The following is a 14524-nucleotide window of genomic DNA, read 5'->3' on the forward strand; positions in this document are numbered from 1 at the left end:
AATTGAGCTATATATATACATATATATAGGAAAAACAATTTGTATTTTTTTTTATTCAAGAGGTAATATACAAATGTCTCTAACATTTCTCTTGAAAATTTTACCATTAGGCATACGTACATTTACAATTCTTATTTTTCCATCCCTAATTTGAAATATTTCCACTATTCTTCCAACTGACCACTGTGTGGCAGGAAGTTGCTCATTTTTTATTAAAACAAGAGTACCTTGTTTTACATCGCCCTTACTAAATTTTCCTTTGGTTCGACTCTGCAAATTATTTAAGTAATCTCTCTTCCACAATTGCCAAATTTGTTGACTAAATTTAGTTACCCTTTGCCATTTGGACAAATGAGTTTCCTTAACATCACTAAGTAGTGGTTCCTGAAGGCCATTTATTGGTCTCCCAATTATGAAGTGACCTGGACTTAATGTCCGAAAAATCGTCAAAGTTTGCTGACAATGGAATGAGGGGCCAAGAGTTCAATACTCCTTCTATTTCTGCTGGAATAGTTACAAATTCTTCAAGTGTCAATTTTTGGCTACCTATTACTTGTTTAAAATGAAATTTGAAAGCTTTCACCCCAGCTTCCCAAAGGCCCTCAAAATTTGGTGATTTGGGGGATATAAATTCCCATACAATATTCTCGTTTGAGAGAAAGTTAGACAAGTTTTCATCGCGGGAAGCGACAAGCTTCAAAAGTTTTTTAATCTCAACATTTGCTCCAACAAATGTTTTTCCATTGTCAGACATGATTTTCGAACATTTGCCTCGTCCACCAAAGAAACGTTTCAAACAAGCTATAGATCCTTGAGTGGTTAAGTCTGAAACAAAATCAAGATGTAGATAGCCTTTGTGCATAAGCAAATAAAAACAGCTACGAAAAAAGAAAAAAGGAAATTAATTTCATCCAGTTAATTTAAATCATAAAAAAACAATTTCTATTGTTTTAAAATCTGCCATTATTATTGTAAATATGACTTTCTCACTAATTCATATTTTTTTTCTTTTAGGTTCCAATAATTACAAGTTTCAACAGGTAGACGGAAACAATATTTAAAATAATTTTGTTGTTTTCTAAAAAAAAATGAAATTTTAGCTTTAAATAAAAGTAATTTGAATTCCAGCTGAGTAATTATATAAATTTGCAGTTTTATAGCTTTAAAAATTCAAGCACCCTAGACAACTATCTTCTAAAAATATGAGTTCTCATAAATAATTTTTACTATCTGTAGAATTTGGATAAGTGTTATTTCAAGATGATTTAATTCAATCTATTAAAATTACAGAAGAATTATGCACTTGAAACTTTCCTTTATAGCTTAACAAAAGAAGCAATTACTGCCGAAGGTTTAATATTAAAAACTTGAGGTTGATAAATGAAGATCTCTAGTATTAAAAAAATTTAATGATATACATTATTCTTCATATAATGCAGTCAAACCCCGCTATAGTGAGCATGGTTTATAGTGAACTCCCGGATATAGTGAACGAAATGTTCGATCCCGTGCTTTGCTATATACGTATAATGTTATTTTTTGTGGATATAGTGAACCGAAAAAGTGAGGAAGTTGGATATAATGAACTTTTTTCTGTCTTCGACTGATTTTTTTTCTTCATTTTTTTGTAATAATTTTGAAATTTTTACTTTAAAATAAATACATATCCCGATTTTTAAAACCATCTATAGAGGGGAATTTAGCGATAAGCTTCTTTTATCTCACTTTCCCATCCCTAAACAAACCAAGCAGATATTTTCAACACAGGCAGATAATGCACCTGTAAGGTGTCAGTGGGATTAATATGCATTTTCTGTCAGAGGGAATGAGTAAATTATTCATTATTGGTGAAAGGGTTGGACTCTAATATGTGTTGATACGACCCTCATTTCAACTTCTTTTTGCTCTCAGTTCAGTTAAAAAAAGCCTGCAAGCAAGTGTCTCAAATTTAACTATGGCGAGCGTTTAACGTAAAACGTTCTCCATTGATGATAAAATGGGCATAATCAGAAAAATTTTAAATGAATGCAATCAAGCTGATATTTGCAGGGAATATAAATTATCCAAAGCTGCAGTTTGTAGTATATGGAAAAATAGGCAATTAATTATTTCTACGCATGAAAAAAATTTAGATGGCAGAAAAAAGTTGAGAAATGCAGATCACAAGGATGTTGAAGAAGCACTACTGAAGTGCTTATAGCATTCAAAGAAGCCGCAATCTTCCAGTATATGGACAAATGTCGATGAATTTGCTAAGCGATTTTATGAGGTTACTTTTATGTGCTCGAATGGCAGGTTAGGCAGGTTTAAAAAACGGAATAACAGAAATTCAGGAAAAATTATCTGATAGTCAGGAAATGTTTCCATATCTGATGTTGAGGATTGCTCATCAGCTAAAGAATACTAATTTTTTTTTTTTGTAAGCAAGATGAAGAGTAATGAAAAATAACACATTTTTCGCTACTACATAATATTTTTCAGTATTTTATTTAAATAATGTGTAATAAAAGGGAGGAGTTTGGGAACCATTAGTTAAATTGCGTGCATAACGGATAAAGTGAACCCCCGGTTATAGTGAACCAAAATTTCGGTCCCTTGAAGAAGTTTGAAAGATATTATATATACAGTCAAACCCCGCTATAGTGAACTTTCAAGGGACCGAAATTTCGGTTCACTATATCCGGGAGTTCACTATATCCGTTACACGGGCAATTTAACTAATGATTCCCAAACTCCTCCCTTTTATTACACATTATTCAAATAAATGACTGAAAAATATTATGTAGAAGCAAAAAATGTGTTATTTTTCATTACTCTTCATCTTGCTTACAAAAAAAAAAATTAGTATTCTTTAGCTGATGAGCAATCCTCAACATCAGATAACATAACAGTAGTCTCACAAAATGGCTTAGCAAATTCGTCAACATTTGTCCGGATACTGCAAGATTGTGCCCTTTCGAATGCTGAACCACTTCAGTAATGCTTCTTCAACATCCTTGTGATCTGCTTTTCTCAACTTTTTTCTGCCACCTAAATTTTTTTCATGAGCAGAAATTGTTAATTGCCTATTTTTCCATATATTACAAACTGTAGATTTGGATAGTTTATATTCTCTGCAAATATCAGCTTGATTACATCCATTTTCAATTTTTCTGATTATGCCCATTTTATCATCAGTGGAGAACGCTTTACGTTTACTGCTCCCCATAGTTAAATTTGAGACACTTGTCTGCAGCCCTTTTTTTAATTGAGCTGAGAGCAAAAAAGAGATGAAATATGGGTCTTATCAACATAGATCAGTGTCCAACCCTTTGATCAATAATGAATAATTACTCATTCCCTCTGACAGAAAATGCATATTGATCCCACTGACACCTTACAGGTGCATCATCTGCCTAAATTAGAAATATCTGCTTGGTTTATTTAGGGATGGGAAAGTTAGATAAAAGAAGCAAACAAGAAAAAATGCTTATTGCTACATTCCCCTCTATAGATGGTCTTAAAAATCGGTATATGTATTTATTTTGAAGTAGAAATTTCAAAATTATTGCAAAAAAATGAAGAAAAAAATCAGTCGAATAGGCAGAAAAAAGTTCATTATATCCAACTTCCTCACTTTTTTGGTTCACTATATCCACAAAAAATAACATTATACGTGTATATCAAGGCACGGAACCGGATATTTCGTTCACTACGTCCGAGAGCTCACTATAAACCGTGTTCACTATATCCGGGAGTTCACTATAAACCGTGTTCACTATAGCTGGGTTTGACTGTTTAATCATCAATATCATTAAAATCTATTTTATTGATAAAAATACCAATGTCAAACGGCAAGCATAAATTTTATCTTTAATTTTCAGAAATTTTTTTAAAATTGAAATTGGATATTTTGATACATTTTTAATTAATGATTTTGAAATATTTTTTTGAAAAATTTGATGATTTTGAAGTTTTCATTTCGTCTTAAAAACTAGTATATCAAAATGACTCAATAATTTGAAAATTTTGGAACACAAGATGCAAAATTCTAGGTATTCTTGGTACGTAAACAAATATAAAAATTAAACTTAATAAAACACAAATTTACTGCATATGATATTTTTCTTGTAAGAATCCTATAAAAAAAATAATAAAAAGCATCATTTTGAAGTTACGTAATGGAATTTTTTTTTTAATCATTTCCATCTCAGAAGAAAAAAATAAGCTAAGGAAAACTAACCTTGACTTTCCGGTCTTGCCAAGTTCAAGGATAATCTAGCGCAGATTGAACCCAAATATTTAATATTTCTTAATATCTGGTCAGTGTTATATTTCCATTAGGTTAATGCATGGGGGGGGGGAAGGATAGGGGCAAGTGTACTCCAATAAGATTCCAAATATTTTTAAGATAATTTATATGTTACTGAACAAAATAATTTCAGGATTGTAACTTTAAAAAAAAAGTGTAAAATTTCTGTTGAACGAAAAAAAATTTTTTAGAAAAAAAAAAAATATGTTGAAATTTCAGTTTTTATGTATCGTAAAAATTACTTGAGGAATTTTTTATTTTTTTTACTTCTTAATTAAAATGCAACCATATAAATGTAACAGAAATTAAATAAAATTACTAATTTAAAAGTGTGGTTAGTTACTATTTAGTATGGTTTCTAAGCAAATGAATGAGGATTTTTTGAAAATGTCTTGCTATTAGAATGCAACCATATAAATGTAACAGAAATTAAATACAAATACTAATTTAAAAGTGCAGTTAGTTACTATTTAGTGTAGTTTTAGTGCATTGTGTAGCAAAAGAATGAGGATTTTTTAGTGTATTTTTTTACTGGTGCATTTACTAGTGTGCTAGTGCATTTTTTTTTCTATTTAGTGTACTATATCGCAAATGAATGAGGATTTCTTTTAAAATTTCTTACAATTTGTATGCAACCATATGAGTGTAACAGAAATTAAATACATTTACTAATTTAAAAGTGTGGTTAGTTACTATTTAGTGTAGTTTATAAGCAATTTAATACTTTTAAATTTTAATAAATTTTTTAACATTGTGTAATAATTTTAGAGACACTATTTCTCGGCTTCAAAAGTTTTTTTAGCATGGCATTCAAGAAATTTACTGTTTCCAGAAACTATATTTCGAATTCCAAAGGATTCGGTTTTCTGGTTTGTACCTGCAAAGAAAAGAATTAACACAAGTAATATTTCGTGGTTACGATTAATTGAAATGTAAGAACATATTTCATTAGGAATGAAATATTTGGTTTTACTACTAATTAATTATAAAATAGTGTACAATTCTTTTATGTCTTTTAATAGAATGTATTCTAAAATATTTTATTAAATTATTATATGTTATTAGATACGAAGCCATAATATAAAACTTAAGTAATTATATCTTCTAAAAACAGCAACTGTGTAACAAAAAGGAAAAGTTTAAAAATGCCTTTTTTAAAGATGAAAAAAATCTTCATACTTTTTAAACAACAGCGTTTCCATATACTAATTTATTAATTTGATTACTACATTTGAAATTTTATCAATATTTTTAAATTTTAAAAATATTAAAATTTAAAAAATGTTAATTTTATGAAAAAATTGAAATAAGCTTTTATTTAAGGTAAACATTTCCCAGATAAAAAAACAAATGAATTACGATTGTTTACTATTTAAATATCTAATTCAACTGGAAACAAACAAACACGATTGCATAACTCAAAACATAAACTTCTAATAGTGAGAAGCGAAATATCGAGAACTTTTTTCCCCGTCCATTAAAGATAGCTATGCGGAAGTCTTATTTCGTGTTTTTTGATCCATTAAATGAAGGTCATGCATTTCTCCTTGGATGACCCCCATGTTTTTCCATCTATTGGGTAAGTTCAGCAACCTTATGTGCCCCCTCATCAATCGAAATAATTATTTGCTTTTCTGTATCCTTCTAAAAATTTCAATCCAGTTTTGATTTAGAACACTAATTGTATCTACAAACATCAAAGTACGGTTACATATAGAGTGTTTCTTGTTTACGAAACAGCAATTAAGCGTGATATTCGAAACATAGTTTAAGTCTAAAGCCGAAACCAATAAAACCTTTTCTAAAACTAAAAAAAAGATTTTTTAAGGTCGTGTGAAATAAAATAAAAAAAATGAAAGGCTGACTTGTAAATAAACAATAAAATGCTGTAAAAAGAAGGTAATTTTAAGGGTAAGAAGGTAATTAGGGTAAGGGTAGAAGGAATTAGATAAGGGTAAGAAGGTAACTTACATTTTATGAAATAAATCTTATTTAAGCATTGAATAAACGATATGTGTGTGCGTGTGTGGTCCATTCTAAGTTAAATCGACCAAAATTTAAAAAAATCTCGTTACTGTCATGTATCAAGTCACAGATTTTCATGAAAATTTTTTGTAGAGAAGTTCTTTCATACAGGGACCGATCAAGACAAATTCAGGCCCAAGGCTCACAAAATTTTCCGGGTCCCTAACGAAATATTTTGAGATTAAATTTTTGAAGAGTAGTCCTAACAATAAAAAGAATCTATTAAACTACATGATTCAAGAGAAACATTTTAAAAATTTTGAAAGCAGACAATTGAAGATTATTTTTCTAAGATAAAGTTTACGCATCTAAATATTAAAAGCAAAATATAAAACAACAAAACAATGTTGTATGAAAACAAAAATAGTTTGGTGACCACAAACAATTAAAATCAGTGATTTTTGCTAAAAGTCACGGATAACTGAATTATTTTAAAGATTGTAGCCTTCCATCTACAGCTTTACAAATTTGTTAAAATAAGCTATTAGTTCTTGTTGACACTAATCATTTATAAGACACTTTGCGAATATGCATTCTCGTTGTTTTTGCATTGCAAGTCGTTGGAGTAAAAATTGCACCAATTAAAATTCAGCTATACTTTCGAATTCGATTAGTGCAATGTTTACACGAGTTTGGTTCATCACAATATAAAGAAAATTTGATATAAAAATACCTTTTTTGAGATAAAATGTTTCTTTCAGTATTTTTTTCTTTTAAGAGTAATATTGTGGACTTTTTACTAATTTTTGAGGCCCCACCCCAAAAAAGTGTGGGCCCTAGGCCCATGCCTATTAGGCCTAGGCGATAATCAGGCCCTGCTTTCATAAAAAAACTACTTAAATAATATTTTCAGAATTTTTTTGGACAAAACTATGCTTAGGGGTGAAATTTTGATTCAACTTAAGAAAATGGCGAACTAAAGATGATGGCTCATATGTATGTATTATTTTATTTATGGGCCAATATTCAAGTTTTGGTTTCATTAGAAAGAAACATTTTAACACTATGCAATTAAGCTATTAAAATGCTGAAAATATTTATACAAGTTTTTAAAAAGTTTTATTGAAATTATTCTTTTTTTTGTTTTTTTTTGTTGACATATTTGAAGAATGTTTTACTGAGAATTAGCAACTTTTCAACATAAAAAAATAAAGAGGAAGTTTTTTTGTCATTAAAGAAATAAAAAGTGGTTTTTAGCAAAAATAATTCAAGATTTTTTTTACATCACAAAAACAAAACCTTATTTTTTTTCCATAACGCTATAAGTGATGTTTTTCAATCCAAAAAAAAAAAAAAATCAAGGTGTATTTTGGTTTTGGTCCGTACAATAAAAAAAGTGGTTTCAGTGAAAATAATTGAAGACGTTTTTACAGTGCAAAAACTAAGTTTTTTTATCTCACTCTTTTTCTCAAAATTTTAAACATTGTACTTTTAACATAAAAAAAAAATTAAGAGGATATTTTTTGTTTTTTTCTCTTTTAAAAAAAGGTGGGTTTTAGCCAAGATAATTCAAAAAATTTTTGTAGTCCCAAAACGTAGGTTTAGACCTCAATTCAGGAAAAAAGCAATAAAAAAGGAGCTACCACGGAGGTAGAAGAGCGGAGCGAACAGGGGTGGAGCCTCCCAGTGCTATAAAAAAAAATTATTTTGGGTAAAAATCACCTTTTATACTTTTACCAATCAAAAAAAAAAAAAAAAATTTGATTTTTTTTTAAATATTGAAAAATATGATAATTAACATTACGAGAAGAAAAATTTGAAATCTGAACTTTAGTGCTGTAAAAAAAATTAATTATTTCCGCTATAAACTTTTTATTTTTTTAATGATAAAAAACAAAAAAAATCCTCCTAATGTTTTTTTCTTATGTTTAAAAGTATGATATTTATGCCCGGGGGAAAATGAGGTGGTGATAAGGGTTACTTCAAAGGAAAAATTTCTTAAAATTTGCCAGAAAAAACTATTTCAATAACATGACGAGTCACCGTCTATAATTTCGCTATTTTCGTAAAATGAATCAAATTTCAAAATGGCCCTCTAGTTGTAGTTTTGCTCCGAAACTTCTGGAAAAAACTATTTTTATCGATATTTTATTTATATTTTTTTTAATTACATCCATCATTTGCTCTCTCGAGCATGAAAGTCTTGCAGTCCAATATAACAAAGAAATATCTCCAGGGGCGGAGAGCGTCTTGAAACTAAAAGAATTACGGGCCTCCTGGAGGGCAGAGCAGTTCCATAGATGCCCGCCAGTTCAAGGAATTTGTCCTGAGTCAGGCCACCAGCATTCCAGAAAATAATAGTCGTTGGGGTTTAGAGTAACAGGCCTCCTCGTGGTGCACCCTGGATAACGCTGAATCTGTTACAGCTTTCGTCTTTATCTTGCAGTCTTTTCCTACAATGAAGGCATCTCCAATTATTACAAAAAAATGTCCTTTTAAGGCAAGGTCAAAGTCGTTATTTTATCAAGACCGCTTTTTTAGCAAAAACATTTTATGAAAATATGTGACATAACAGCAACGGCTATTGCTCGGTTTCATTTAAATTAAGCCATATAAATATATANATGTATATATATATATATATATATATGTATATGTATGTATGTAAGGTTCGCATAAGTTTAATTTTATTACGGCAGAGAATAGTTTAACTTTTATAAAAAAAGGTGGCAACATTCACATACGAAAAAATAGAACGCATCGCTTTGACATATATGTCGCTGTTTATTATTTTTTATTAAATACTTTTGTAAAATATCTTTTCACTTCTTTATTATATTTCATATTATCTAAATTCTTTGTCTTTCAACTTTATCTTATATGGCGCAGCCGTCTTTTTAAAAAAGAACCTTTCAACAACTTCTTTTTTCAACATTGTCTACTTCTACATCGAACTTCTTTTATCGCTACATTTTAAATTCTTTTCATGGAATTTTGACTGCCAACGAGGCAAAAAAGTATTCATCATTGGCTACTACTCTTCCAGGTAAACCTATTTTGACAAAAAATAATATTTAACCGAAGAAAATTTGAAAATTGGATTCCATTACATACTGATTTCTTCTCGCCAAACAGACGTCGCCAAAACAGATTCGCTGCACTTTTCTCGCCAAGATGTCAACAGACGTGAATACTGTTTTGAATGCCTTGAATGTGAACGACTGACTCATTTAACTGTCGCCCAGTTAAAATCAAACTTGCGTTTAAGAAATCTTTCGCCCAATGGAAATAAAAATGACTTAATATCGCGTATAGTTAATGATATATAAAAAGAACAGGTGATGGAACTTTAGATGAACTTTTAACTCTTAGCACGCAATCGCCAAATGATGACAACATACAATATTCCGAAGAAAATTGCTTCGATAACTCAGAATTATTGACTAAAATTGAATTACTTCAGAAACAAGAGGAATTTTTAAGCAGTTAACATAATCGTCAACTCCCCCCTTCACCTTCTCTCTCGCTAAGTGATTCTAATATTGCAGCAATTCTCGTAACATTTATGGAGACTCAAAAACAATTACTGGACAGACAAGTAAGTCAACCAAATATTAATGATACCGCAAATTCTATTTCAATATTTAAAGGAGATGCTATTGACAATGCTTATGAATGGATAAAAGAAGTAGATAGAATTGCGACACTAGCTAATTGGTCAGATGATTTTAAGCTAACTAATGCTATTTCTCGCCTCGCTGGATCTGCAAAAAATTGGCAAATGACACAAGGTAAAGTTTATAATGAATGGACTGCATGGAAAACTGCCCTCGCTTCCAGATTTAAAATGCGTATTACAATGCAAGAATTTTTAGCTCATCAGAGTGCTCGAAAATTAAAAATTAATGAAAGTTTAGTTGATTATATTTATGCTAAGGATGCTCTTTTTGAAAAAGCTCCATTTATTTACTATACCACAAGCTGATCGCATTTCTATGATAATTGGTGATATTACAGAAAGAAAATGGCAGATTATCTTAGTTACTCAGAATTCGATTACTGTCGAAGAATTAATTGACAGAGCTGCCGCACTTGATGCAATTCGAAGTTTCAAACAAGAAAATATGTCACGCCAATCAGCTAACAATTTATTTTCAGTACCGAAAAATCAGTCAAAAAATTTCATTTCGCACGTTGAACAAAGACGTAAATATAACCCTGCTACTGACGATTTTCAGGATATTACTTGCTGGTGATGCGGAGAAAAATGTCATGCTTCTTTTATGTGCAGTTTATCTCCTCCTCAACGAAATTTACCAACAACTCAATCACGAAATTCTTCACGATCCGTTCAAGAATCCAACATCAAACCGAGAACTCAGCTCCCGTTGACTAGACACTCACTTAGTTCCAGTAATAATGAACCACGTAGCTCCACCAGTCCAAATTATCCAAATTTACGTCGCAACACAAATCGCAACATTCCACCCACAAGATCTGAGCCTGCAAATGAAAATGATCATTCTATAAACTGTATTAAAACTCAAACAAATAAGCGTGCCTTAATACCTGTTACGATTGACAATAATACAGAAATTCAAGCCCTCTGTGATCCTTGTGCAGACATTACCGTCATTCAATATTCTTGCGTTCCTATTAATGCTGTTATTCACCCATAGACTGATGGACATTTTCAAGTCGTCGACATTTTAATAAACCCTATTGGATGGATTTCTTTAAACATCAAGGTTGGAAACATTGATAATCTAATGACCAAGGTTGGAATTTGTTCCGAACTTCCATTTTCGCTCATTTTGGGATTTGATTGGCTACACCAGTGTTTCCCAAAGTGTGGTACGCGTACCCCCAGGGGTACGGAGCAGTTTAGCGGGGGTACGCGTTCTTATGCGAATTACGAAAATTTCAAAAAATTTTATTTAAAAACAAAGCTAGCCATGAAAATTTACGCGTACGCATTTTTCTGATGGCTATTTTTTGCAGAGTTAACAATTAATAATTAGTGGTGTCAACAGCCAGTTGTGATTTTTACCTTTTGTGCAAATTTTTTATAGTAAAAAATGCATTAACTTTTTTCATTAGGGGTACACAGCGTTACGACCAGATGGAAGATAGATATGATTAAACGAACAGTAGGAAAACGCTTTAATTCTGAAATGGATGTAAAATCCGCATTCAATACCATTCGCATCAGAGAATCTGACGTCCACAAAACTGGTTTTGTAACAGCTGACGGACATTATGAATTTCTTCAAATGCCATTTGGTGTCACTAACGGCCCATCTACGATGACAAGAGCAATAAAATGTGCTTACGACCACCTTGCTGAACATAATGTAAATACATATATTGATGACATTTCAACTTCACACTATAATTTTGATTACCACCTTAAAGTTATTTACAATATTTTTCAAGCTACTCGTAAAGCCGGATTCAAGCAAAATCCAGGAAAGTCACAATTTGCTGTATCAGAAATTTCTCTTTTTGGTCGAATTCTTTCCCAAGATAGCGAACGCCCTGATCCAGAACGGACAGCAGCAGTTGAACGTTACTCTACTCCAGGGGTCGCCAAACTTTTTGGATCATCGACCCCTATATAATTTTTCGAAGTCTCCATCGACCCCCGTAAAAGTAATTTTCTGTTAATTAAAATAAAACTCTATTGGATACTGTGCTTGTACATTTACTTTATAATTTTAAACATTTATTAAAGTAATAGTACATTGTGTAACGATAGTTTTATGAAAAATATAATGTTGAAATTTAAATACCTTAATATTTATTAAATAATAAATAATTAAGTAGAATAATAAGTAAAGTAACTACAGATTTACTGCTTCTTAATTAATGAGATGGTTGTTCCTGGTGTTTTTCTGCAAGGTTCGCTATATTGGGTTCAAAATTGGTCAATTTTAATCTTAAATCCCCTTGAAACTCCACATTTAATTTATTTCTGTTACTTACTAAGTTAAGTTACTTAGTTAAGATTGAATTTATGTCACTGAAACCGGCTTCAACCATAAAGAACTTGGAAATGCTAGCATAAATGGCTGAGTTATTTTGTAAAGTTTTACATATTTTTGCATTATATTTATATTTGTCCAAAATTTGCTTATTGTTAAATTTTTAAAAAGCGTCTTAAAAAGCTTCAAGATCCGATAATAATTCAGCAAGCTCATCTTGCAGGTTGATGTGCACGTTTTCAATTTAAACAGAAAATGGAACAATAATCGAATCAGGGATGTCAATGTTTTCCAAGTCAACAAAGCGCAGTTTAAAACCGTCGCTCAATTTTTGAAGATGACCTGTATACATTTCCAAGGCTTCTTCTTTTATTTCTAATTGTCGCAGATTTGAAAAATACTGATAATTCTTACGTAGCGATGAAGATCTAAATAAATTTAATTTTACTTGGAAGCCTAACAGTATTGTTTGAGCTTCGATAATTGTTAAATCTTTTTATTGCAGCTTTATTGTTGTATTGCTCTGTATAGTTGTTGTATTGCTGTTTACTACTAACTGGAAATTAAACTAAACTTATTTCATACAAAATTGTTATTAAGAGCAGTTAAAGACACACGTCAGATTAAAATAATAACATTTTCAAAAATTTTGTAATTTTCGTAAAAAAATACAAAGTGTGCTAATTTTGTCGCGGGCTGTAAAAATCCATATTATTAATGCCTACCTTCTTTTTTACATTTATTGATAATTAAAATTGATACTAAATTGAACGAATGGCTTTATCGAAACAATAGCTAACTATCCAAAACTATAAAAGTTTTCATATTGACACTGCAAATATTCAACACTGTTCACAGTTTGCAAAGATAGCTGAAACTGCGTATGATATGTGCTTTCGTAACGTCAATGCTCGTCGCAAGTGACATTTGGACAAGCGCACATATGCATATGACTTATAAACCAGAAGTGCAGAGTTCGTGCCACTGACCGCTGGTACGTAAATACTTGTTTCACCCGAATAAATATACGTTTATTAATTTATGTTCTATAAAAAAACTGATATTAAGTCAATCATAAAAAAATTCACAAATTTCACATACTCAATAAGGTATGTGCGATTTGCATATTATGAACTGTTTTTTCTTCGACCCTTACGATTCGGATCGATCCCCATTCGACCCCTGGCTCAGATCGACCCCCGCTTCTGTTAAATAGACCCCTGAGGGTCTATATAGACCATTTTGGCGACCTCTGCTCTACTCTAAGAACAATTCTTGAAGTCCGCAGTTTCCTAGGATTTGCCAATCAGTTTAGAAAGAGCATTCGAAATTATGCTGTTGTTGCAAAACCGCTCACAAATATTCTTAAAGGATTAGAAAAGAAGACAAGTAATGCGACAATCACTTTAACTGATGACCAACTTCGAACATTCGAGACTTTGAAAACCAGGATCACTACCGCTCCTATTCTTGCGTACTTCAAACAAGGACTACCAGCCTTTGTAGAAACTGATTCATCTTATTCTGGACTAGGTGCATGTTTATCTCAAGAGCAAAATGGAAAACGATGTATCATTGAATATGCATCACGGACTTTAAAAGATGCTGAAACACGCTACCACAGCAACGAGCAGGAGTGTGCTGCTGTACACTGGGCACTTACTGAAAAATTCCTCCTATATCTTATTGGTCACAAATTTCAGTTGATAACAGACGACTATACGACTGCATATGTTGTTACGAAATCATCTCTCAATCGGAAATTCGCTCGATATTTGGTGGATTTTGCACTATTTGACTTTACAACTATTCATCGACCTGGAAAAGAAAATGTTATTGCCGATCATCTCTCACGTTATCCAAAACCAGCTATTTGCGTAACTGTTACTGCAAGCCGTGAATCTCAGATTTGTGAAAAACAGAACAGAGATGACTTTTGTCAGTACATTTTTCGCCTACTCAAAGAAGATAACCCCAATAAAGAGACTTTGTCAATTATATCCAATTGCAAGATTGAGAACAATACTTTTGTAAGACTTAAAGACAATGGATTGAAATCTGTTGTTGTAATACCGAAATCCATGAAAGACAGAACATTGATTGCTTGCCATGATGATGTCTGACATATGGATTCCAAGAAAACCCTTCACAATTTGCAGCAGCGCTATTGGCGGCCACAAATGCGAAAGGATACCAAATTATATGTTCGAAGAGTAGTATAGGCAGCGCTACAGCGTAAACAGCAGGGGGTCCCCATTCCTGACGTCATAATGGAAAGTCAACC

General features: G+C 31.4%; 2 long non-coding RNA genes across 2 annotated transcripts in view; one reads left to right on the forward strand and one right to left on the reverse strand.

Moving 5' to 3' along the window:
- The first annotated feature begins 5767 nt into the window (after window positions 1-5767).
- The window catches only part of LOC122271975 (uncharacterized), a 33473-nt gene continuing 24716 nt past the window's right edge, over window positions 5768-14524 (forward strand). Inside the window, exon 1 of the long non-coding RNA XR_011638376.1 lies at window positions 5768-5870. This is a non-coding gene — a long non-coding RNA (uncharacterized lncRNA). The remainder of the gene's footprint in view (window positions 5871-14524) is intronic.
- Window positions 8389-14524, reverse strand: part of LOC139427236 (uncharacterized) — a 9424-nt gene continuing 3288 nt past the window's right edge. Inside the window, exon 2 of the long non-coding RNA XR_011638377.1 lies at window positions 8389-8709. This is a non-coding gene — a long non-coding RNA (uncharacterized lncRNA). The remainder of the gene's footprint in view (window positions 8710-14524) is intronic.

Source organism: Parasteatoda tepidariorum, chromosome X2 (genome assembly GCF_043381705.1).
Source record: "Parasteatoda tepidariorum isolate YZ-2023 chromosome X2, CAS_Ptep_4.0, whole genome shotgun sequence".
Classification (NCBI taxonomy): Eukaryota; Metazoa; Arthropoda; class Arachnida; order Araneae; family Theridiidae; genus Parasteatoda; species Parasteatoda tepidariorum.